Here is a 24,351-nt window from a genome sequence, read left to right on the forward strand (position 1 = left end):
AGATCCCAGGAACAACATCAGACATCTCAGTCCAGAAACGTGCAGTTCTAGGCACAGCCAAGATACTGCGCAGAACCCTCAAGCTCCCAGGCCTCTGGTAGAGGACCCGAGCTCAGAGGATGAAACAAAGACCACCCGCGGAGGGTGAGAAGGGTATTTTTTTATATATATATATGCCACTAGGTGGCAACAACAGTGGCAACAACAAGTCAGCAGAGTATAAGCAGAGTATAACTGAAGACAATTTTTGTAGAGCAAAAAAGCAAAAAGCAGAGAGTGTGGAGTTTGAGCTTTTAAAGCTGAGATGTTCTGTAAGCTGGATTCACATGCAGATGAAAAGCGAAACATCTCCAGCTATAGAATAATAGTCCAGTTGTTTTTGTTTTTACCTTTTTTTGGATTTACCATGTCCTGGATGACTGAGAATCTACAACACCACAATGATACAGTAGTTTAGAAACTTCATAGGAAGACACGTTTTGGAACCTAATCAAAAGTATCCCATTAAATACCTTTAAATACCTCGTGGCACTCTGGCATTTTTGTATTGTTTTTATTGATTACTTTTACATTTTTCATTGTGAAGCACTTTGTGCACCATTAAGCTGTTGTAAAAGGCTCTATAAATACATGTTGACTGATTAAAATCATGTGGGGAGATAAAAAATAATCTAATGACATGACAAAGAAAAACAAACCTGCTTACAAAAAAAAAAATAAGTAAAAGATGGCACTGGCTCTAGAAAAAGGGTGTCCAATTCTGGTCTTCGGGGGTCCCTGTCTTGCAGGTTTTAGATGTTTTTCCAGCTTCACCTGATTTTAAATGATTTAAATGAACAGTTCATTAGCAAACTTTTGCAGAACTCGATGTCATGCTGAGGAGATAATGCAACCACTTGAATAGAGTGTGTTGGAGCAGGGAGATCACTAAAACTTTCAGGATAGTGGCCCCCTGAGAACTGGAACACCACTGCTCCAAAAGTATACTTCAATAAGAAACTAGATAAATTACATTTCTGCTAAAATGCAGTGTGAATACTGAGAGCTGAAGGACTTTGCTGAAGCTGAGACTGAGTTGTTAAAGCTAGAAGGAGCAGAAGCTAGAAGCTAAAAGCTAAAAGTAGCAGAAACTAAAAGTTGCACAAGAAGACAAAAACAGAACAAGTCAGCTGATTTTTTTTTTAAAGAGAACAAAGTTTGTTAAGGAACAGTCAATGTATGACTATGGGACAATATTTGTACAATAAATGTATTAAAAAGCACAAAAAGTAAGACAAATTTAAAGTCATAACACTTCCTGAATGAGCTGAATCCACTGATATACGAATTGTTAAAATTGCACTAAATATGTAATTAGATTGTAAAAAACTTTGAAAAATTAAAAACAACAAAAAAAAAACATTGATGTGAATGCTGAGTCAACACACACACAACTAGTGTACTTCTATATTAGAATATTTTTTTCAAAGACAAAAACCTATGTATCAAAACTTTGTTTATCAAGTATTCAGAAGTTACTGCAACATGTATGTCTTCAAACTCCTGCTGTGAGGAACACCACTTCCTGATCCTCATGTCTCAGCTCGCTTTGACAGAAATACAGTCCATCTAATTCAAGCAAGCATAAAACATGGGTAATTGGTTGTGTGGCTATCTATCATGCTGCCAACCACATGATTTGGATTTAAAACAGCAGGGAGACCTAATCGGGTAGAAGGTTTGGATCTGCCAGAACAAGTTGAAGGACATGCACCAGTACGCTCCTTTAAATATTTCTACTGTTTTGCTTAGGGTACCCACATCTTTAAAAAGTGATTCTGAGTGAGAGATAACAAGAACGGGTTCTTCTGCTGGGAGCATCAAATATTTAACAGCTTGTACCACACAGGAACAGTAAAACAAGGCTGCACGGGCGAGAAATTCTGGAGGTGAAGGGTGGAAAATTCTGCAATAATATTCAAAAAAAGGCCCAGAAACACCTCAAAAATCACAGCCAGCTGCTTTTAATGCACACATTCTTATCCGAGCTCACAGATTCTCCTGGTTTCTGACTGAAAACCAGGCTATCCTGCGAAGCAGACCAATTTATATCTCTGGGTCTCATTCTGCCTCGTTCTTTCAGTCATCCCAAAAGCTCTGGAACATGCAGAAGGGCTGGAACACAGATTGACGGGTAAATTGGCAGGCACGGCTCTTGGGCTCATGTCCCTCTTCACAACAGCATTACAGTACACAAGACCTGCATTATTGCGGAAGCCACACCAATCTACCTTTCGATCTCGCTTTTCATCTTCTTTTCAGGTAATTCAGGCAGTTTTCTGTGTCTCCCTGTATAGAAATCCAAACATGCTCAGCAGGTATACACGATTCAATCTCCCACCATCAGGGTGGAAGAGAAAAACTATCCCGGCCAATAGCTACGAAAACCAAAACACACAATCATGTTTGCAATTTGTTAACTAAAAAAAAAAAAAAAAAAAGCAAAACAAAACAAAAACAAATTCCTCATTTCACATTTTGAATTTCTCCTGAACCTAAAGTTAAAAAACAAACTTGATTCAAAACATGAATCATAAGTCTTGATGGATGTTCATGTAGGCATTAATGTGTGATCACCTGTGCATTTAGAGTGACGTTAATATCTTTAATATGCCCCGCTCCTCTATTTAACATGTAAATTCTTAATATATGTAACTGAAAACTTGCTTTTTTTATTTAATTGCTGCCAAAAGAGCAATAATGTTTTTGTTTCTCTGCTAATCTGTCTGAACTGTTAGCAAATTCTCTTGTGAAATACTGAACAGATTTTAACGAAACCTTCCGAAATTCTTCAATGGGTTGACACTGCTTAACTAATAAACCTTTAGAGTCAACCAAATTCAAGATGGCCACCACTGCAAAGCAATTTCTGAAAAAACTAAAAGGGGAACAACTTCGTCAACTTTACAGATAATGAGGTAAAACTTGGTGTGATAGATGCTGAGCATCATCCCAAACACAAACAAGCCATTCCACATCTCTTTTCTTAAAAATATGGCTAAAAGTCTGGCATGAAAGGCAGAGGGCGATATGCATTCCTTCAAGAAATGCAAGGCCTCCAATTTTCTACAAGTAATCCTATCGATTTGCTCTACTGAACCTGCACCAAACTAAAGTCCCTGCCATCATCTTCTTGCCCATTGCAGATTTGTGATTCATCAATATTTTTTATTCCTCCTTTACTGTTTTTCTTAAGTCCACTATAACTGGATTTTCTTATTTAATTGTTGGTTACATGACTTATCTTCACTCACAAATACTGAGTCATGTTTTTAGTCATTTGTTTTTCATTTATACTGTTTTTTTGTTTGTTTGCTAAGAACTTAGTTTATATTTTTCTACTTTATACATAAGAAGGTCCCTAGCCTATATAAAAGTTTTCATTTGACAAATTTCCTCATTTGTTCATGCTTAACCTTTTAGACAACATAAAAATATTCAACACCTTTGCATATTAAAATTACCTTCCTAATGCATATCTGTAATATTTTTCACTGATTAAACTGACAGATGTTTTTTTTTTCCAGGGCCATGATTCCTTTCATTCAGCCAGGTCAAAACTCAGTGTGGTTTTCAAGCACTCTATTTTGAAAGCTGAATAATTTACATAATTAGTTTTGTTCAGGAATTAGTTTTAAACTGCAGATTATAAGATAATTAGATCTTTTTTTTGTCCATGTAATAAATATTCCATACGTTTTGCATGTACTTGATAAGAATTTTCATTTGCAATAAAGAAAAGTACATTACTCAACACCAAAATACAGTATTATATTATTATGTGGTGTTTTTTTTCTGATTACCCTGGTATGTATCCTTTGTGAGCAATGTTTTCTTCTGTGTGTGTGTGTGTGTGTGTGTGTGTGTGTGTGTTTCTAACGGGTACATTCACCTAGTATTTTAGCCTCTGAAATGATCTCTGCATTCAAAGAATGGGACAAGACTCAGAGGTAACCAGGTTCGTTTTAAACTCATGATTTAATATTTTCAGGAGGGCTATGCAAAGACCATGTCCGTTCTATTTTCAAAATTTATACCATCCCCTTTTTTTGTTGCTAGTATTGTGCTGACAATCGCTGCAGCATTGCCCACTACCATCTCACAATTTTTAGACGGAATGACATCTCTCACTTTGTCTTCGGTCTCCTGTAATCTCAATAAAAAGTGTGCTGCTTGAAAAGCTGTCAAAATAGAGGCTCTCATATATATGCAAATATGTAATAAATACAATCTGCTGTGCTGAGAGCATGGCTTAAATAACCCATACAGAGCAAAGGAAGCATAGATGGAAACCCCAAACAGCCCTCCCTGAAGTGATGCAGCTGTTGGCAGAGACTTTTCTGTCCGTCTTCACCTACCGTGGCCATGTTGTCCCCGTCACTTGGATGGCCAATCATTGGACTGTACTTATTTCTCAACAGATGGCAAAATATCCTTGCCAGTTTTTTTTTAGTTATGTCCCCATGACCTCGTAGAGCTCCCTATGTGGGAGCCCGTCTGCTGGCTCCTGCTGTGGCCCACTCCCAGGGTCATTTAGGGTTAGCTTGTATGGACACTGGACAAAACACTGCATTCTGCTCTGCGCTTGCAGAATCAGTAAATCTTCATGTTGCTCTGTAGTGCCCGGTATAATGGGAAAAGTGGATGGTAGCATCCTTTTAATGAGGTAATAGTTTATTCTTTCAGTGCTGTAATGATTAAGAGGGCCCCACTGAGCTGTTTTGAGCAGAGTGATTTGGTTTTTTTATGAACTGAAACCAGGGTTTTGCATATTATTTTGCATTTCAGTACACAGATTTTTAGCTGAATATTAATGTCAGTGCAGTATGAAGATCCTGGAAAAACTAAAATTAGAAGCAATGTCACACTTCTTATTTAGTTATAAGGTTCACATAAAATATAGTGCATTTTTTGAGTAAATGCTGATTCAGCATTCATTCTATTGTTTTCCTGTTTATAGTTTCTTCCATTCATTTTTTTCAAGTCAAACTACTTCTGCACACTTTGTGCTATTTAAAATATATATATATATACACAAACTTTTGGCTCAATTAGGAATGGTGTGCTATCACTAACCATTTTTAATTTTTGGAAATATTTAACTATCTCCCCATAGAAATTGACTGAGATATCTTTAATTCCTTTAAATTCATTGCTCTCTGAAATCTAGTTCAGCATATGTAATCTAGTCTTTTTATGCTCCCTTTACCATTTAGCTACTGTTGTACTACATTTAGCTTTAAACTACAGTTTTGTATTTTAGCATTTTACAGTTTCAGAGTTGTTGATTTGAGTTACAGTAATGCTAATTCTTTTAGCTGCTGATTTTCACCATTTTTTTCTTTTTAGGTTCTATTGCAGGTACATAGCACTTCTTTTCACTCACAAAAACACAGCTGAGCTTCCTCATTGCATGTCTATTCCAAAGAAAAATGTTCGAAATGTGATTGTGAAGCGCTAAGCTTTGGAAACAGCTTACACAAGAACATGAAAGGCCAAATGCTGCATTCCAAACATGCCTGAAATCAAGCTACTGTTTATATTTTATAAATCAATTCTGAACATGAAGGTTCAGTTCTATTTACATCAGTGATTCCTGCTGGGATGGTGCTGAAGCCCTGAGGTGTTCCTCACACCAATAAAAATTGAAACAAACAATATTTTACAAAAATACAACATCAAAACTACATCAAATCTAGAGTTCACTAAAGAAAACACAGCAAAGCAAAACAGATTAGTGTTCTTTTTGTTTGTGTGTTTTGGGAAATTTTAATAGTGTTAAATATTTTTCTTTCCCCATTTTGTTTTGTAAAATTGTGTTGCTTTTCTGGCTTTGCCAATTTTTGATTTAATGTTCTACTTTGAAACTGTAGGGCCAACGTAAGAAGTAATCATTTTTAAGTTCAGCTATCATAATAATCCTTTGAATAAAACATAACTACTTCCTATAATCACAGTAAAAAAGTGACAAGTGTTTGTGATATAAATGACAGAGGTCACCTTCTACATAAGAGGTGTCAAATTCAGGTTCATGGAGGCCACTGTCCCACTTGTTTTAGATGTTACATGCTTCAGTACACTTGGGAGAAATGAATGGGTTATTAAAAGGCTTTTGCAGATCTTGACATCTTGTTGCAGAGATAGTTTGACTGGGAAATGGTTAAAACTTGGAGGACAGTGACTCATGAAGACAGGAGTTTGACACCCCTGGTCAACATCTGTAGAGCAAACTACAGTCTTTGTGATGCTGCCTCTCATAAACTTCACTGCCTAGAATAAAACTGCAGATTAATAGCTTGTGCACATTAAAAGCATGATCAAGTCCAAGAGTGCCAACTGTGCATTTGGTCTAAACGTATCTGCTGAGGCAAAAGGTAATGCTTTACAGGACAGAACAGAAGACCAAAAGATGTGTAGTAATGAGGTGAGCCTGTGCACATTGCTAATGAAGCAGAACCAGCAGTCCAACCCATTATCTATAGAACATTCCAAAACTTTAAAAGTCAGAATTCAAACAGATAAATCAAATGGGAAATACTGAATCTTTGGACCAGTTTAAAGCTAGACCAGTGGGGTTGTACAAAGGGAATATGTATAATATTATCTTCTATTTAATTTTTCAAACATTGTTTTCCATAAAAAGCTGAATACAGGTCTGATATGGGTCTAACTTTTGTAACCTTTACTTTGATAGTGGAATGTGTTAATTTCTGCTTTGTTTTGCTTTTTTTATTTTTGGAAAGATTGAAGGAAATGTCATTAGAGAAAATGGATTGGTGTTTACATTCCCAGCACAAGATGTAAGTGAATCTCAGAGCTGATGTTACATATTTCAAGTAGTCCAACTTGAAAACATTTGTTTGGTTTTTCAGTTTCTGGCATGGCATTATTCTGACAGCAATCTTGGTCACTTTTAGTCCATTTGTGGAAAAAGAGATGCCTGGGATTTAAAAAGTGCACCTTGTTTTTTACTGAGCACCAGATTGCTCAAAATGTACCTAATAGTAAACATAAGCTCTACGGCATCAACAAATCAGCACATTTAGGATGAGGCTATTCAGTAATGGAAACCTTCTGGATTTTTATTGGCAGCTACAGGCTGGGAGGCCTTCAAGCAATGAACATGGCAGCCTGAGGCATGGATTGAGGGCTGAGAAGCTCCCAATCCACAAGCTGAGGCTGGAGTCACCTCAGCTAGAACTCTCCCAGGACAAGAGAGGGTAGGTCATGAAAAGGTCCCCAGATTTAACAGAAAGTGCCAGCAGTGATAAACTACACTGCCAAAAAGAAGAAGAATTTCTCACTTTCTGGGCCTATGCCGTATCCACAGGGAGTAAATGAAAACAAGGTTAATGCATTCAGCTCTTATTACCCACGCTGGAAGACAGGCCTTCAGCTGTGGCGAGAGGCAGAAAGGCACGAAATCAAAACAGCGAGTGATATGCTGGCTGGTATGCAATACAAGATTGTACTGCCAAGGAAATCTGTTAGGCTTGCTCTTTGGTAATGACTTATAAAGCGAGGTGGAACAACTTTGTTTCTACACTGTATGAACCTGGACTGAAAAGGTCTGCTTCACTACACTCTTATGGGAACATATAGTGGACAAAATTGACTGCTATATTACCTTTTTGGCTCTTAACAATTGGTAGAAACAGCAGGAAAAATGTCCCAAACATCAAAAAGGAAAAGAATGTTTTCTGACTCCCTTAGCAAGTTAACCAGGGGTGACTGTTTCCAGATTACAAAGGTACCAAGAAGCCCTTTGCGACCCACAATATAATGGGATGGGTCTTTAATCTCCTGTTTTGTTCCCCAGATAGTGTTGTCCTAATAAGTGGCTTGTCTGTGTTTGGATGTAATGCCCTCTCTAATAAGACTTAAGCTGCCTTCTCATCGAATGCCAGCCTGGAGCTCTGGAATCTCTGTCTGAGGTCAGAGCGTTCTGCCTTCCAGCTCTTACACCCAGATGGACCACTCTGACCAATTGCTCCAATGTCAATCACATTGACCAGGGCTTACACAGTGGGGCAGACAGAATAGGTCAGGGGTCTGGGTATACTGTATGGCAAATAATCGCTCAACAGGGGTTATTGGCTCCTGTCTAATGTGCCCATTAGTCACATGAGGTCTCCAAGTACAGTTTAAACTTAGGTAAAGAAAAGGTGCTGGTTTACCTTGCTTTTGCAAAGTTCTATTTGAGTGTATTAATAAAACATTGTGCATATATTTATACTGATGGTAAAAACAATTATCAATACCAATTTGTTTGTTTATGTAACAGTTCATTTCAATAATCGTGGGAAATCTTGACATGTTTTACAGTTTTAGGCAGGTATCATTTGACTATTCAGCGGTGTGATTTTGAAAAATGTACACATTAACTATAGTTTGTACTTTTGTCAATCTAAAAAACAATACCCCATCAAGGCAGAAAACTGCAGCTAAAAGGCTCCGTAATCAAACATGAATGAACCCAAAAGGGGAGTGACCTTGTAACTTCTGCCAGCAATTATTACCTGGCCCATTTAACCCAATCTGCACAAATAAGTGAAAGTGAATTCATCCCCCAAAGCTGCTCTTCCAGGAAAGGCTCCAACGTCTCCATCTCCTGTCACCCTCTTACCACAGCTGCCCGCTTAAGCCTCAGAACAAAACCCATAATAGCATCTTTGAATGCGGATGCTGTGACAGGTAAATGTTGACTCTGAGGAAAATGTCCCCATGATGACAATATTCACTGTGGGGTGACCATTATCCCTGATTCATCATTCTCATATACAGCAGTGGTTTGCGTATTTCTTGCCTGCAGCTTATCAGCACCAGCCATTCTCTCTCAGCCGCCTGCTCGTCTTTCTATCTTTCCCCTCTCCTGCTTTCTTCCTCTCTCTGTGTCCTGCTTCAGCAAATCCCACCAGCCAAATGCTTTACCCTAGAAATCTAATGGAAGTGATTTGACTTCCGATTAATGGGGCTGACAGAGGCAAAACGCCAGGGCAGTGCACTACAGTGCCTATTATGCTAAACACAGGCTGCATTGAAAGAAAGCCTGCGGGGCTTCAGACTGTTTGGTAACAGCAGCTGGTGAGGTAAATTACAAAACACATTTCTGAAGAGTGTCACAAAAATGCAATATCAATATTTCATACTTTGCAACGCTAACGTCACTTCCAATTAAATCATGCATCTTGGTGCAATAAAACTCAGGATATTATTGGCTTCAATCTTGACACCTATTATTTCCACTATTTTGTCACCGCAGCAGCTTCCGTTTTTGATGTATGCCACTAAAAGTGATAATTGTACTTTAGGACGGCGCCTTCCTGTGAGACAAGAGGATAATTCAATACCCCGGGATCAAACTGAAAAGGGTTATTTCAATCTTGCAACCAAACTAATTAATTGATGCCGGCACAAATATTTCATCATAACTTCAGAACACTATGCTTGAATTATAGGCAAACTGTCTTCATCTGCCCACACACAGAGCCTGATCCTTACAATGTTCTGTTCACACCATATAAATATTATATTTTGTTTTCCTACAATCAGGACATGGCTGCCTAGAGGACTTTCTATAAATACACCCTGACAGGCTACATGGCTTTTAAGGTCCTCTGTGAATTCACTTGCTTGCTTCAAGTGAAAGCCTCTGTGTTTTTGCAGCTCTAAGGGATGATCTATGTGCACCAGCCACACTGTGATTCGATCTTACTCAGAGGATGGCATTTTTTTATATTTCTTCTAAAAGTGGCAGCACATCTGAGATTTGTCAGAATTACGAGGGGTGAAAATGGGGTGAGGTCCCCCTCGACATAATTTACAAGGAGGCAATCAAAAGAAATCTTGAAGAACCTACAATCTTGCCATGACAAAGGGAAAAGAAAAAAAAAAGTGAAGATAATTTGACCAATCTTTGCAACAATTTGCAATTTTTTTCCATTTTAGCTGAATACACAAGAATTCACAGGCAGTTTTATACAAAACCAGTAATCAAGGAATGTGATCGGCTGCATGAAACCTTTACTGAGTTTTCACTCTTAGGTGGCAAAAAAAAAACAAACGTCATCTTTGTGTTTGTGCAATGAAAGCATAGCTGCTAATGGTTTTGACTTTAGCAGTCAGGTGTGATTCCAGACAGTTTACCAGCATAAATTGAAGCTGTGCTGTAAAGTTCAATGTTTGTCTTGCAAGAATGTCCACACGTATATTTAAATGCGTGACAGCTAGGTTGAAAAGGATTTTAAAACAGGAAAATATAGATGGCATTAAAAGAAAACAAAGGAGTGAGGAAAATATGGGTTTATAACAATACTCAACGATACTATCGCAACTGAATGCTCTCCTAATATTGTGCAAGCACTACTACAGACCTTTGGAAAAAAAATAAGTCAAACAAACTGTTAATAGATAACTAATTCTACACTTATTCAGATGACTGTAAAATTCAGCATGTGGAAGGTGTCTGACACAATGCCAAATGAAACTGATCAACTCCACTACACAGGGTGCTTTTGCCTCAGCTTGCTCACACACTCACTTCACATCATTTTTTATTCATTGAATGAGCACGCATGCCAAATCCTTCTCAAAGTTCAAGTAACCAAAGCAATTCAAATGCCATGCTTTTCTGGAGTCTTAGTCAAGCAAGGACCCTTTCATTACCGCCATGAATGGGAGCAATGTCACTTTTGCCTCCCCAACACCAGCCAAACTAGGAAAAAATATCCTGAATGCTCCATATGCCCTAGTATTTGCATAATCAGAAACAAAACAGTTACTGGCAAGCAAGCCCAGCTCGCTGCAATCCTCTCTCCCCTGTCAAATTATTTAATTATGAGGCCCCGATTGAGTATATGTTTAAGCCATCACTTTCTGCCAAATGTAATTGTCATTAGGAGAATCTGCTGTGGTTCGTGCAGCTATATTTAAACATTTCCTTTTTTTTGTTCAACCATTTTCAGAGGTGCTTTAAAAGAGTAGCATTAAATAGTCGACCAAGGCTGTATATTTAACAACAAGTACGAGAACTCCAGGTTCTATGTAAGACATAAAAATATGAAAAACAGCTCGAAGGTCATTGATTATAGGTCATCAAATGTTGAGCCCTTATAAAATGCATATAAAATCTAGTTCTGCTACAATGCTGCTTACATCTTACTGATTATGGTATAGGCTGGCACAGATTAGAAAACTTCCAGTCTCATACGGGATATAGGACTGCACAAAATATCAGAATTGTGTCATTGTCTCAGTATCAGTGAGTGCAAAATCAATCTTTTAGTAGACTGCTAAAGCTGCAAAGAAAATCAGATATTTTATTTTCACTGGCCTTGATGCCCACACCGGCTTTAGATTTTAGATGTTAGTGGTGACAAAAGAGAAAGTTAGGATTTTCTTAGTTGCAGTGGCTTGGTGGTCAATGCTGCAGTCTTGTAATCCTGAAGGTTGCAGGTTCAAGCCCAGGTTGTGTCAGGAAGGGCATCTGGTGTAAAACAAATACCAAACCGTTCATGCGAATTGGCTCGCTGTGGAAACCCCTGAAGAAGGGAGCAGCCGAAAGAACTTCCCTTTGTCACAATCAATATGTTTTGCACTCTATGCCACTTTTTAAGATTAGATTAAAAATGTGTTTAAGATTGGTAAAACTTTGAAATTAATGTAAAATGTAACATTTATAAGCATTTACATGTGGCTCAGTTGTGTTATTCTGAGAGGAGAACTTGACAAAACCAACACCACAGTATAACACAGTAAAGGTGTTGACAGCACATTAAAAAAAACTTAAAGATGGCAGAACTAAATAAAGTAAAAGTATTTTATTACTTTCATAATAAATTCAAGCTTCAGTACAACCTCTCAGAATAAATGAAGTTATTTTTTGTTATTTTGAACATAATTTTGTGGAGTTACTAAAAAGCCTCCTAAAAGCTTCACATTAAATGTTACAGTTTCTAAAATGGACTGGACAGATGTTGACCCCAAACATCTGACATGTTAGGCCAGTGTTTCTGAAACACAACATAAATCTGGCCTCAGTGGACAGGAAGAGCTGCGGACGGAACAAAAGTTTACCCTGAACAACACTTATTTCAAAGCAGCAAAATACTATTATTATAATTTACAAGTTGTTCATTTGTTTAGCACAACTCAAATGTCTTGATTTCTTTATTGATTATTTAGCATGTCATGTGGCTTAATGACAGAATGAGACATGGAGCAGACCCTGTGATACAGTTTTTAACAATCTTTAGTGTTGAGCCACATTTTAAGTAGCCAGTTTATTTTTACTACATGTCTTTGAGTTGTGTGAACAAGCCTGAAGACTTATGAAGGGGAAAAAAAAGCCTAAAGACAATGTGAACTGCTCCACTGTGTCACTGAAACAGATTCTTTACATACTAACATAAATATAGTAGAATAAACTAAGCCATTTCAGAACCAACTGCTCAGATGTTTCATGTAATGAAGGAACATCTGATTTGTGTTTTTACTCTTTGGATCAAGTCAACAAAAAGAGAAAATTAAAGACAAAATTAGGCTGTAACTACTAAAAGAAAACTCCTTGTATTTTTCCAAATTAAATCTTTGACTCTACCAAACCCTGAGAATCCATCACCAAAATCTAATGCATGATGAATAAAAGAGATGACTTTCTTTTATCTTCACTCATAAGTTTGTCCAGTGGACTTGCACCGAGATCAAAAGAACACTTCAACAGAATTTTTCCAAGAAAATCCAGGTAACTGCGACAACAATCTTTGAAACAAGCCTCATCATCAAGCCTTTGAGTGCCCATTCAGAAACAATTTCAACGTACTGACCACATGCCTGAACGACACATACTGAGTACTGGGATAATGAAAGAACATGGGTCAAATAGGATCAAGGAGTACAGTTCTTTTCCTGAGTCAGAGTCCAGTCTTTTAACTTTTAAAGATTTCCAATAAAACGTCTGATTCTTGCTTTGTCCATGCTCCACCTCTCTCCTTTTTTTCTTTTTAAGTCAAACTTAACTTGGTTGTATAATCTTCCAGATTGACAGACATACAGCAGAAGCTCCCCTTAGCAGAGAAATAGCTAAACAAACCCAAACACAAGAAGCATCAGGAGAAATAAAGATGTTCACTTACTTCAAACACTGCACTGTCAGGGGATTTCAGGTGTTTGTTGCAAAAAGAATCAACACTCAGCATGTGTTTGCCTTCCTACAGCAGCTTCAACATCTCCCATGACTGTTTTACATTAAATTCCCTCACACAACTGGTTGCGGTGAAATGGGTAAATGTCGCTACTTACATTAAACTGTCAAGTTAATCTGCACTCAGTTCAGTGTTGGTTATCACATAAAGCAAACTCGCATAACTGCAAACTGTTTTTGGTGGATTAAAATGCTTTAAAATGATATTTCTGTGGTATTTTAAAATAGAATTATTCAAAATTTTCAAAGTCAAATATTGTAACTGAAGCTGGAGAAAAGTGTTGAAAACCTTATCGCATATCAACACACAAAATGTGAGTCATAAAAAACAAAATAAAAAATAAATTTCTTTCCTACAGTCATCATAAACCTGAAAGGAAATGGGATACTGAGCATTACCTGGAATCCTGCAATGTTTAGCAGCAACAGTGCTTTTATGCAAAGCACAAAGTCAGAGTTACTTTCCTGCACACTTTTGAATCATTTATTCAGATGCTGGATGTCTTAATAAAAGCTCTTTATTCATTCCTGGCGACACAGTTTGATGGTTTGTTTGTGGGTTTTTGGTTCCTCTGCTCATTTGCCAGCCACCCTGGAACAGTCTTGCTGTGAAAGGGGGAGTTAAGGTACTTTTTCTGGCTCCAAACCACAGTGTACTTTCAGCCCAGTGGAGCTTTTTAATTAATCACAAAACCATGTTCCATTACTTGGGGATTTCAGTAAGCAGGAGTCTGTTAAGCATCTGTGGTCTTTTGAAACCTGCAGGCAGTCGGCCTTTTTAATTCTGGAAAAGAGAAGAACCAACCTGATCTACATACAATCTGCATTTTGTGTTCTGAGCAACACATTGTGTATGTGTGTATATATATATATATATATATATATATATATATATATATATATATATATATAGTGCATAACATTCTGCTGAATTCATTCAGTACTCCCCACCTGTTGTGGTAGTTCCAGTTAAGTTTTAGTTTATCAGCCGGGCAGCGAAGTTGAGGTATATGTCTGACCACAAGCAGCACGACAGCTGCAGCAATGGCAATAGTTAGAAGTACGCAAACAGTTTTTGCAAACTTAGTACATGTTAAATGAAAGGCAGCTGTGGAAAACTAGATAAAATAGTGGCCTCCATTTCCACACCATCATTTCTTTGCTCCCATATTCAATGCAGCTCCATGTAGCATCAATACAGACTAAAAGAAAGCAAACTCCTGCAGGATTGATGCATATGCCTTTCCACTGGCTTCACTACTAATATTATATGCATTAAAAAAGCAGCTGATGTGCATGGGAAATGATAGCCACCGAAAAAAAATAAAAATCATGGTTCAGATGTTTTTCTTCAAATAGTACCCCCACTGATTAACTGCTTGTATCGTGAGATTTTCAAGCAGGTATAATCACAACAATCTTTATTATTAGTGTAAATGTGACAGGCCTACACATTGAGACAGTTATCTAATCACACAAAGCAAAGGGCAGTAGTAGTAAGTCCACCTTTGATGCATTTTCACCGTAAACTTTAATAAACGTGGAAATTTTATTGTTTCCAAATGTTAGAAACATATGTAGTTTATTAACCACTTAGGGAAAAAAATGAAATTGCTGTTTAAGTTTCTAACGTAAAGTTTGAGTAGAAAAGTGGAGATTTTACTTATTTTACACACTAATGGATGTTTCTTCCAAGTGTCTTTTAAGAATGCAATAAACCGAAGATGTTTTCCTGTGAGAAAAAAAAAGCAGGGGGGGTGAAAAAAAACTGTTTTCCAGATTAGTTTTAACACATCTCACTCTCAGTAATACACTAGGACCTTGTCTTTTTCACAAGATGCAATGCCCTTGGGGAACCAATTAAACAGAATATGAATGACATTGCTTTTTCATATTGCACACATGCAAGGCCTCTTCACAGGCCATCTGGTTTTATGGATTAATCTAAGAATGCAAGAAATTAAAAAGGTTTTAATCTTCCAGCCATTATTGAAAGCCGAAGCCCCCCTCCTCTCTTTCTCTGAAACACCATGTCTTCTTTATAAAACATGTCGACAGCATTAAGCTGAATGTTGGTGATTCAAGTGAGAATCAGACAGTGTAGCCAAGCGGTTTGTGTTCATCATTGTGCAAAGTGAAGAGGAAACTCAGAGAGGTCAGATTTCCTCCCACACCCCTGAATCAAGTCTCCCTCCCTGGAAATCAAATGTAATTAATCTGGTAGTAATTGTCAAAATTCAATTAAGTCTATGGCTCGAATCTTGAAAATGGAATAAAGAAAAGCACCATTCAAAGCCATGAACATTAGAGCAGCAGGATAATGGATAAGGGTCCCATTACTTACAATTTGTTATTCTATAAATCATTAATGGGCTCTATGAATAGCAGGTGTGACGGACAAGAGTAGGGACTGAACAGGCAGGGTTGCTGATGCATCAAAATCTGAGCATCTATGGGCCCAAGCAGGCATGCTCCAGCAGTGCAATGCATAATGTATAGATTTGGGTGCCAACATGCTGCCAGATCATCAGTGAAAAAGGTGCCTTAAACCGATGAGGGAAGAAAAACAAACAAGTCTTTAAATGCATCGGTTTACTTTTCAAGATGTCTGAAACTTTGGACTGTCTCTGCAAAAAAAAAAAAAGTGGGTCAGATACTGAACCAAACAAAGACAACAATAAAACTTTAAAAAACCACTCCAAAAACTTTGTTTCTAATGTTTACCTTAAAAATAAATAATCAAGAGGTAAAAAAGTGTTATAAAACTGATTTCTGTCACAGATTCTCAAAAACAAAATAAACATGTCAACCATTTCATCATTTGTCACATTCGGAGGATTGTTCATGTAATGAAGTGTCCAAATTTTCTACTAAATATATAATTTGTTTTTTGTTTTCCCACATTGTCAACCAAATTGGACAATATTAGCAACAACTGGAATGCTAGAGGTTAAGCAACATGTATGTCTTTGTTCATGTTTGCCTTTGTCCGGAAGCACAACAAATCTGAATGTGTTCAATTTATAAAGTAAAACATTAAAAGTACTTTTCAATGCTCAGTCAGTGTGGGAATCTTTGTAGACCGATGTGGTGGCAGTAGAACCACCTTTGTTGCATGATGGCCCAGCTATGCTCTCCAGAACATATTAGAACATATCTGGATTGTGACAAATTTGGAAATCCCATATTTTTTCCTTCTCATTCTCTGCATCCTTGAGAAGTTCTCACCCTTATACACACCTGCCCTGGCATGACTCTCAGAACAGGATGCAGCTAAGCTCTAGAAGATCACGCAAAGCTAGCATGATGCTATTGCCACAGGTATCACATCTGCAATAGGCAGTTTTCACAATACTCTCACAATTCCAGCTGTAGCCTAAGCATGAGGCCAAATTCTCAATGACAAAACCACAGGTGCCTGTGGGCCTGACGTCATGGATATGTTACCACTGCTGCCATCATGCTCCACCCATAACCTCGATACCCTGCCAAGACAATAAGCTGCCACAACCTCACTACTGAAGTTTTAGGCATACTCAGAAACTTAGAGGACGCTCCATTGCGCATAATGGGGAGCCCATTGCATTCTCAATACATGCCTGAAGACCTCACCAAGAGCATGCAAGAACCATCCATGTTATGGATGATTTTTTTACATCATAGTGGGGTCAAATGTGAAGGAAGTGTTAGCAACACATTGTTGGCTGTTGGCTCATCTCATTGTTTGTGCAGAAAGATTTGATAATTTTCCTCCTCTACCCAAGTTTTTAAACAAAGACAAAGTACTTTTGATATCAGTAGTTTTTCAAAAACAAGCCCCAGCATTAGACCTTACACTGACATTTGTGCAGTCCAACATTTTATGTGTTGCTGCCGGAGTCAAGTTGTCACCCTGGCAAATAGCTCGTGGTGACTTCCCCCTTCTTTTTCAATATCATTCATCTGGGTGCAGTGAACCACACAAAACCTACAGCAGCACTGTGGTTGGAAAGCCCCAGTTCTATTCCAAAGGAAGAGAAAAATCAAGAATGACAAAACAAGAACTTCAATGAGTAAATACAAGAAGCTAAGCAGAAAAAAAGGAAAGTGAGGCCAGAAAAACAAATTTTAAGGTCAACTAAAGGTATAAGAAGGACAAGAACAAATTGAACACATTTAGGGAGCGAGCTGTAGTCAGATCTGTTCACCTGTGAAATTGGGCATAAAGGAAATGCAAGAGTTCTCTACAGTTCTCTCAGTGATACATCCAAAAAAGTGTTGTTAAACCTATAATAACTAAGTGTCACCGTGTGTCACAGAGTCTGATTTTTTTATGCAACTTTGTTTTGAATTCTGTTCTGTTTTTATGTCAATCTTGGTTTTCTGGGGGGTCTTTTGTTTTGTTTTATTAAATCATGCCTGCCCTGAATTTAAAATTAGCACACCTGTTCTTTGTCTCTTTACCTCCCTTTGCATTTATAGTCTTTTTTTCATTGTTCAGTTGTTAATTCCTCATGTTGTCATGCTCCAATCATTTCTGCATTCCTGTTTTTTTTCCTCCCACCAAGTCTGCTAATGTTCTGCTAATAAAGGAATATTTTCATCCCTGAATAAGTTACCTCATGTCTGCCTTGTTTTATATAAAAAATAATTTTTAAAAAAAGAGCTTTCAAAGTTTGTCTTTGGAAAACTACACAGTTCTTTCTGACATCGTAAAGAGGGGGGGTGAGACAAGCCAATTATGTCCTTTTTTTAAGGAGGCATTTTGTAACAAAGCAACATGAGGCAGAATGATTGAAATCTGTTTCTAATAAAATGCTTTAAAAGAACGAGAGTGTTGTTAGACCTAAGACCTGTTCACTCCACAGATAATTTGGTTTTGTCACTGGAACACTGTGACAGAAACAATCAAGGAGACCATCCCCCCAAAATTACAACATCACTCTGGATATTCTTAACATATTTTTCATGTATAAAATTCTTTTTAAATGATTCTAACAAAAACTCTGAAATACGCATGTCATGCTACGATGAGGTGAGAAATTCCAAAATAAACCATAAAAAATATGACAGAACATTCACAGCTTGGCTGAAGATTCGTCCAAAACTAGTGCAGCTTTTCTTAGCTATTAAGATGCAATGTTTTATGGCGATAAGATTCAAAGTAAAACAGGACTAAAAATACATTTTAAAAAATATGCAGAAATAGCTCCATTGTTGTGGTTTCTAGGGCACAATGTAATAGAAGACACACTTAAAATAGGCCAACTTCGTCACAGGTTCTCAAATTTTCAGTATCTCGAGTCTACATGAAACCCTCCAAAAATTATTATCAAAGTCTCCACTTTGGAATGAATTTCTAAGAATCTAAATTTTTCGCACAAACGGAAAAACCTTCATTTGCATGTTGATAACAGGTGAAAATGCAAGAGAAAAATCAGTTTTTAGTACTTTCTAAAATATTACAGAAGAGACTGGAGGCTGTTTATCATTTCATAATTGAAAACCAGGGTTGGCTGCTTGCTGGTCATGTTCAAGTCCTTAGAGTCACTTTGAATAAATCAAGCCTTTTTTTAACAATGCAAAACAAAATTAAAAGAGCATAGCAAATGATTCCTCACTTTTATTTCTTATGACTGTTAGCTCACATATGAACAGTAAAAAAATGATTCCCGTTTTAACCACAAATTCCTCAAGAGTCCCACATCAAACAGACCCCAGTGGGCAAAACGGTATGATGAAAAGTGGTTGCTACACATACAATCTTTTGAGCACTGCCCTCAACAATAAAGGAAAACCAATGGATTCTTATATATCTTGTAAAGGCTGAGGGTTGATGTAAGAATGCTGCTAAGTACATTCGACAACAGAACATTTTGCTTGTGAAGCTTGCTTTATTCTTGCAGCCTCAGTGCAGATAAGGAAATAATAAAGATGGACCTCAGAGGATCGAGGTTAAAAAGTGATTACATAGAAACATTGAAGGCTGTGCTTTCTTCCTTGAACCTCCAACAACTGTGACGTTTATCTCAGCTTTAAATCAGAACAAGCCATTGAATAAGAGATTTTACAGCCATCAGGATGCCAAACAAAGCATCAGCTTGAGTTGACTTTAAACACTCTCAAGTCGGGTGAGGGAATCCATTTTTCCCCTCTAAACTAGTCATAAAAACCATTTAAACAAAGTATTTTTTCAGTATTGATAAATCTTCAAGGAGAAAAAAACAAGACCAGTGCAATCTTTTTAAAAGCTTAAACTGCATAACAGTGGCTCAAACTAGAAACACTCAAATTTGCAAGAGAATCCCGATATTGCCTCCAACTTACAGCGGTTACTGATTAGGGCAATGAAAACCAAATCTAGCCAACAGTGAGTGGTGTGAGATATCTGTGCAGCTGGACCCTGCTGCCTCAGCAACAGCACCATAGGACAGGCATGTTAAACACCGCACAGGGCACACAGTCCTTACACGGGTCTTTCCATCTGTCTCATCTCTTCTTAATAAAAACCTGCACTGATAAGAACAGAATATGCATTGCAGTGCTTTGGGAGTAAGTCGTTTCACTTTAAGACAAAACCGGGCCAAAAAGGCCAGCTCAATTTCCGCCCTCATTAAGCTAATCTGAAGCTGAGAAATGATTTGAGGGTGGGACTCCTGCCCTGTTGCGTTAAAGCTATACCTTTAACCCTAATACATGCTTGCAGACAGGCACATTAGGCATCACAGGATGATGTCCAGGGAAAAGCACAAGTGGGCAGGATGCAAAAAAATAAAAAGTATTCTTCATTTCAAGTCGGCATCAGATTGAGCCTTTAGACATATCCACTTTCTCCAGCCTTTGTATGAAAAAGCCTCTGCAGCAGCACTCCGCTCCATCCTTCCCCCTCTCTCCCCGCACACTCCCAGACAGATAAATGGGAGGGAGTCAGACTGGATGAGGTTTTCTCGAATGATCCTACTTCCACACCAGCAAACCAATTACCATGACTAAGATAAACCCCTCCAACACCACCGCCACCACTGCCGCCCCCTCGCCCCCCCCTCTTTCCAGGCAAAAAGAGTCAGCCATTGTTGTGGCTCTGCGTTTCTGCTGTGGCCCCTGGGGGCTGAGAGAGAGAGAAAAAGTCAAAAGTCAGCCTGTAGTCACTTCACTGCCTCAACAATGTGACAAGAAAGCACACATAGGCACAAACCACAAAACATGTTGCTGCACTTCCTCAAAAAAGTGACATTTTCCATCCAGCCGTTTCATTAGCATTTTTCTCTCTGGATCTTAAAACCGAGAAATGTCACGACCATGCCTGTGGGCTATAAGCTGCAGCGCTTTGTGATGAGTAGGTCTTGTTTTAGTGCCAAACTTGGGGGCAGAGACTAAAGCAGGCTTGATTTATGCCTCTTGTTATATTTTAGCTAAGTTCATGATTAATAGCTTGTTAAAGGTGTATTTCCTGTCTCAGCAAAATTTTCCAAATTGACCATTCCTGTACAGTGGGTGGAAATAAATTATAATTTTCATTTGTGACTTAACACAACAGAACTGTTGGTAAAGCTTTAAAGCGCTGAGTCTTTTGGTGTAAGACAAGTCGAGAAGATATTCCAACAACTTTCAGTGTTCATTAAATTCATCAAGACCCCCAAAAGTGCCAAGTGCAAATAAAATATTAATAGTTTTCTTATTCTAGTGAATGTTTTTAAATCTATTTTTAAATGGAGCTGGAGTGAGTATACTGTGACACAACAAGTGAGAAGATGAAAAGCTGGTGCAACACTGGATCAGCCGGAGGGCCTTTCTGCAGTGACTGGTTGTTACGATGTTTGTTGTATGTGACACGAACCTCTGCAGACTTGGCAAACAGGCACAGCAACAATGCCACCGTTAAAAATGTACAAGAAATAGAAAATGTGGTGCATCTACTTTACTTATTTACTTTGCTCCAGTTTTTGATACAACATGCTTCACTTTATCACATTTCAGAGGAAAGGGAAAAATATTTGACTTTGTCTGTTTATTTTACAGCTTTTACTATAGTTGCCTTTTGTGTCATATTCACTTGAACACCATTCGAAGCCTCAGTGTTGAATCATTTTTTTCCAAAGAAAATTAAAAAATGAAGAATTTGAGATGCCGTTTTATCTTCCGTCAGTCAGAAAAATGTGTATAGCCTTATAAAAAAGACCAACCTTTTAGAATCTTTGCAATTCAGATTTAGGGTTAGGAATCTTTTGTAAGTTAGGTAATTTGGATTCTCCGGAATGCTGGTCAGCATTCTGAGAAAGAAAAGAGCAATTTTATAAGGGCAACACAATTTTCTATCATTTTAACAAACCATATTCGAGGGAAGTAGAAAGACATTTTAAATTCATTTTGATGTGCAACCTGGGTTGTCAAAGCACAACTTGAGCTTACAGAATATGTTTAGGCTAACTGTCACCATTACTGAAGTTTGAAAAGAAGGCAACTCAGTCAAGTGTAACTCGTACCATGTATTATGAAGAAAAAAGGCAGAAGTCTTCCTCCAGGCTAGGCTAATGGCTAGCCCTTTTTTTTTACAAGAGTAAATTTGAAAATAGGGCTCTTTATGGTTGTATATTTCCCTTGTTATTAAAAAAATGGTTACTGATTAAAAGGTGCTGCATACAATTCTATTCTGATTATTCTAAGCAAAAGTCAGGATCCTTTGGGAATTTTTCATACTGTACACACAAGAAGTACGCATTAGAAACAGAAATATGTACAAAAAAACTAAACTACTGACAACACATTTGTCGAGTCTTAGCATAGAAGCAACAATAAATGTTATCTTAACGTTCCAGACACTTAGGTGGGTTAGAAACACAAACAACCATACAGCAACAATAAGAAGATTGCCACGTTGGCAATGATGCAAAAAATGTATTTTCCCTTGTTTTTGTTTTGTTTTTTTTCACCTAAATAAACACAAACAATAACACTTAACCACTGCCTTCCAGCTGAGGGCATTTCTATTTCAGAACAATTACATAACAGACAACGGCGGCTCTTTGCAATGCAGGAAAGTGAAAAGTCTTCATCTCTTGGCAGGGTTACAGCTGCTTACCGTATACTTACACCCCCCTCATGCTCAAGGTTAAACTGACCTGGAGACTTTGTGAGCTTGTGGGCAATTGGCCACACAGTGTTAGCAAAACATGAAGCCTAATAAATTAACTCATCCATCTTTGTTGAGTCTTGCCACATGCAGTTTGTTGGGAACAATCACTTCCAGAAATATTCAAAGCAGCTTTGAAATGAAGTGCTTCAGGTGCAGCTTGGACGGCAATCATTAAAAGGCATCGGTCTTGTTAAAGGTTACTTTTTATTCGAACTAAAAGCAACAATACCAGGTCTTCAAGGAGGTTTTTGAAACTTGAATGCTAAATAGAGAACATAAGATGAACTGAACAGATGTTTGACCTACACTCCAAAAAAGTTGGGATGTTGTTAAATATAAATAAAAAAAAGGCAATATTTTCCAAATTTCAAACCCATATTTTATTCACAATGGAACAAAGTAAACATACAACATTGATCCTCTAAAACTGTACTTTAATATATATAAAATACGGCAATTTTGAGTTTTTTGGCAGAATGAGGCAGCATTTAAAGTTTTCTTAATTCTCTGTAGAGGTAAATTTCTCTGATATTATTCTGGTACGTTTAGATGCAGTTTTTCATAGACTGATGAATTTTTGCCCATTTTTACTTCTTTTTTACTCCTGTCTAAAAAAAAAAAAAAAACACTTTTTATACCCAGTCCTCTTACTGATCTGTTGGAAATTAACCTAATTCACTTCAAAACGCTCCTCCAGCTGTTTATCAGTACCACTTACTTTTACAGAAAGTTCAAACTTTGAATATGGATTTAAATTTTACACATCATCTTAACTTTTTTGGAATAGATGTTGTATATAACCAAGATTTTAACTACTATAATAAATGAACAAAGGATAATTTTACAGTTTACCCACCTTGATTATGTGAGAAAATAAACAACATGTAGAATTAGCCCTATTTCAGATACTTTAAGTACAATATTAGTAAAGATAAGTTGATGGGCAGTCCAAATGTGTATAACAGCAGCATATAAGGAACACTGCTAGCAAAGCAAAAATGAGGATGAGAACCGATGTTCCAGGTTGAAAGGTCACTGGCAAGAAGTGTGGTGCTACTGCAAGTTTGACAAGTGAAGTAATTGATCATGAGGGAGTCCACAGTCCTCGTTACTCTTTAGTCCCACTCCGCAAACCATGGAAGCTGCTGAGCAACCCAGAAAAGCCTGCATCAGCAAGATTCTTTACAATGCAGCCAACGTCGTTGTATTTATGCTCCTCCTATTCTCCCCTTTAGTCTGTATGAAAAGGAGGAAAAAAAAGGTAAGATCTGTAGTGAAATGGTGTAGTCCACAAGCTATGGCAATGCTTCAGTCCCTAAACGACCAGAAGCGTTATTCATTAAGGGATAAATTTAGTTGTAAGTAGTTTTCATATGTCAGGGAATAAAAATGAAAGCACACAGCAGGTTTTGATGTTTGGAGCAAATCTACCAGGGTTTTTATAACACATTATCTAAAAGGCTCCATAGTCTGCCTCTCTGGCACCTGGAATATTCATTTGCAATTGTCAACATGATTTAGTGCTCACTTGCCTTGCTTGCCTTCCACTTAGTCGAGATCATATTTAAGTAAGTGCGACAAACTCCAACAGAAAAGAGCAGACTTTTTATAAAACCTACCAACCTATCCAAGTCATCTGAGATTATTACGGCTTTTCCAAAGTTTAATCGAGAACATACCTAAAACATGTCAACCAAAAATATGTTTTGATACGGTTTCAATTCAAGGTCAGGTTGAAGAGGGATTTTTCAATCATTGAGCAACAGGATAGTTTGACAATTCATCTTTCAGAGTGAATCTGAGCTGTAACTTAATACAGAGCATCTTTGGTAACCTTGAAGATGGTTTTCCTTCATTTTTAAAGGAGATTCTTCCAAAAAAAAAAAAAAAGAAGATGTTTATATTGGTCTTTATACAAATCTATCTACTTTCCGCTGCTGTGTTTGTTAACAAAACCGTAACACCTCATTATTTTATCAAAGGCACCACCATTGTTATT

The 24,351-nt window shown here is 37.5% G+C and overlaps 1 protein-coding gene across 6 annotated transcripts in view; it reads right to left on the reverse strand.

Moving 5' to 3' along the window:
- Positions 1 to 24,351, reverse strand: part of cadm1a (cell adhesion molecule 1a) — a 384,640-nt gene that overhangs the window by 307,587 nt on the left and 52,702 nt on the right. The gene's annotated exons all lie outside the window — the stretch shown is intronic.

The sequence above is a fragment of the Kryptolebias marmoratus genome, linkage group LG13 (assembly GCF_001649575.2).
Source record: "Kryptolebias marmoratus isolate JLee-2015 linkage group LG13, ASM164957v2, whole genome shotgun sequence".
Classification (NCBI taxonomy): domain Eukaryota; kingdom Metazoa; phylum Chordata; class Actinopteri; order Cyprinodontiformes; family Rivulidae; genus Kryptolebias; species Kryptolebias marmoratus.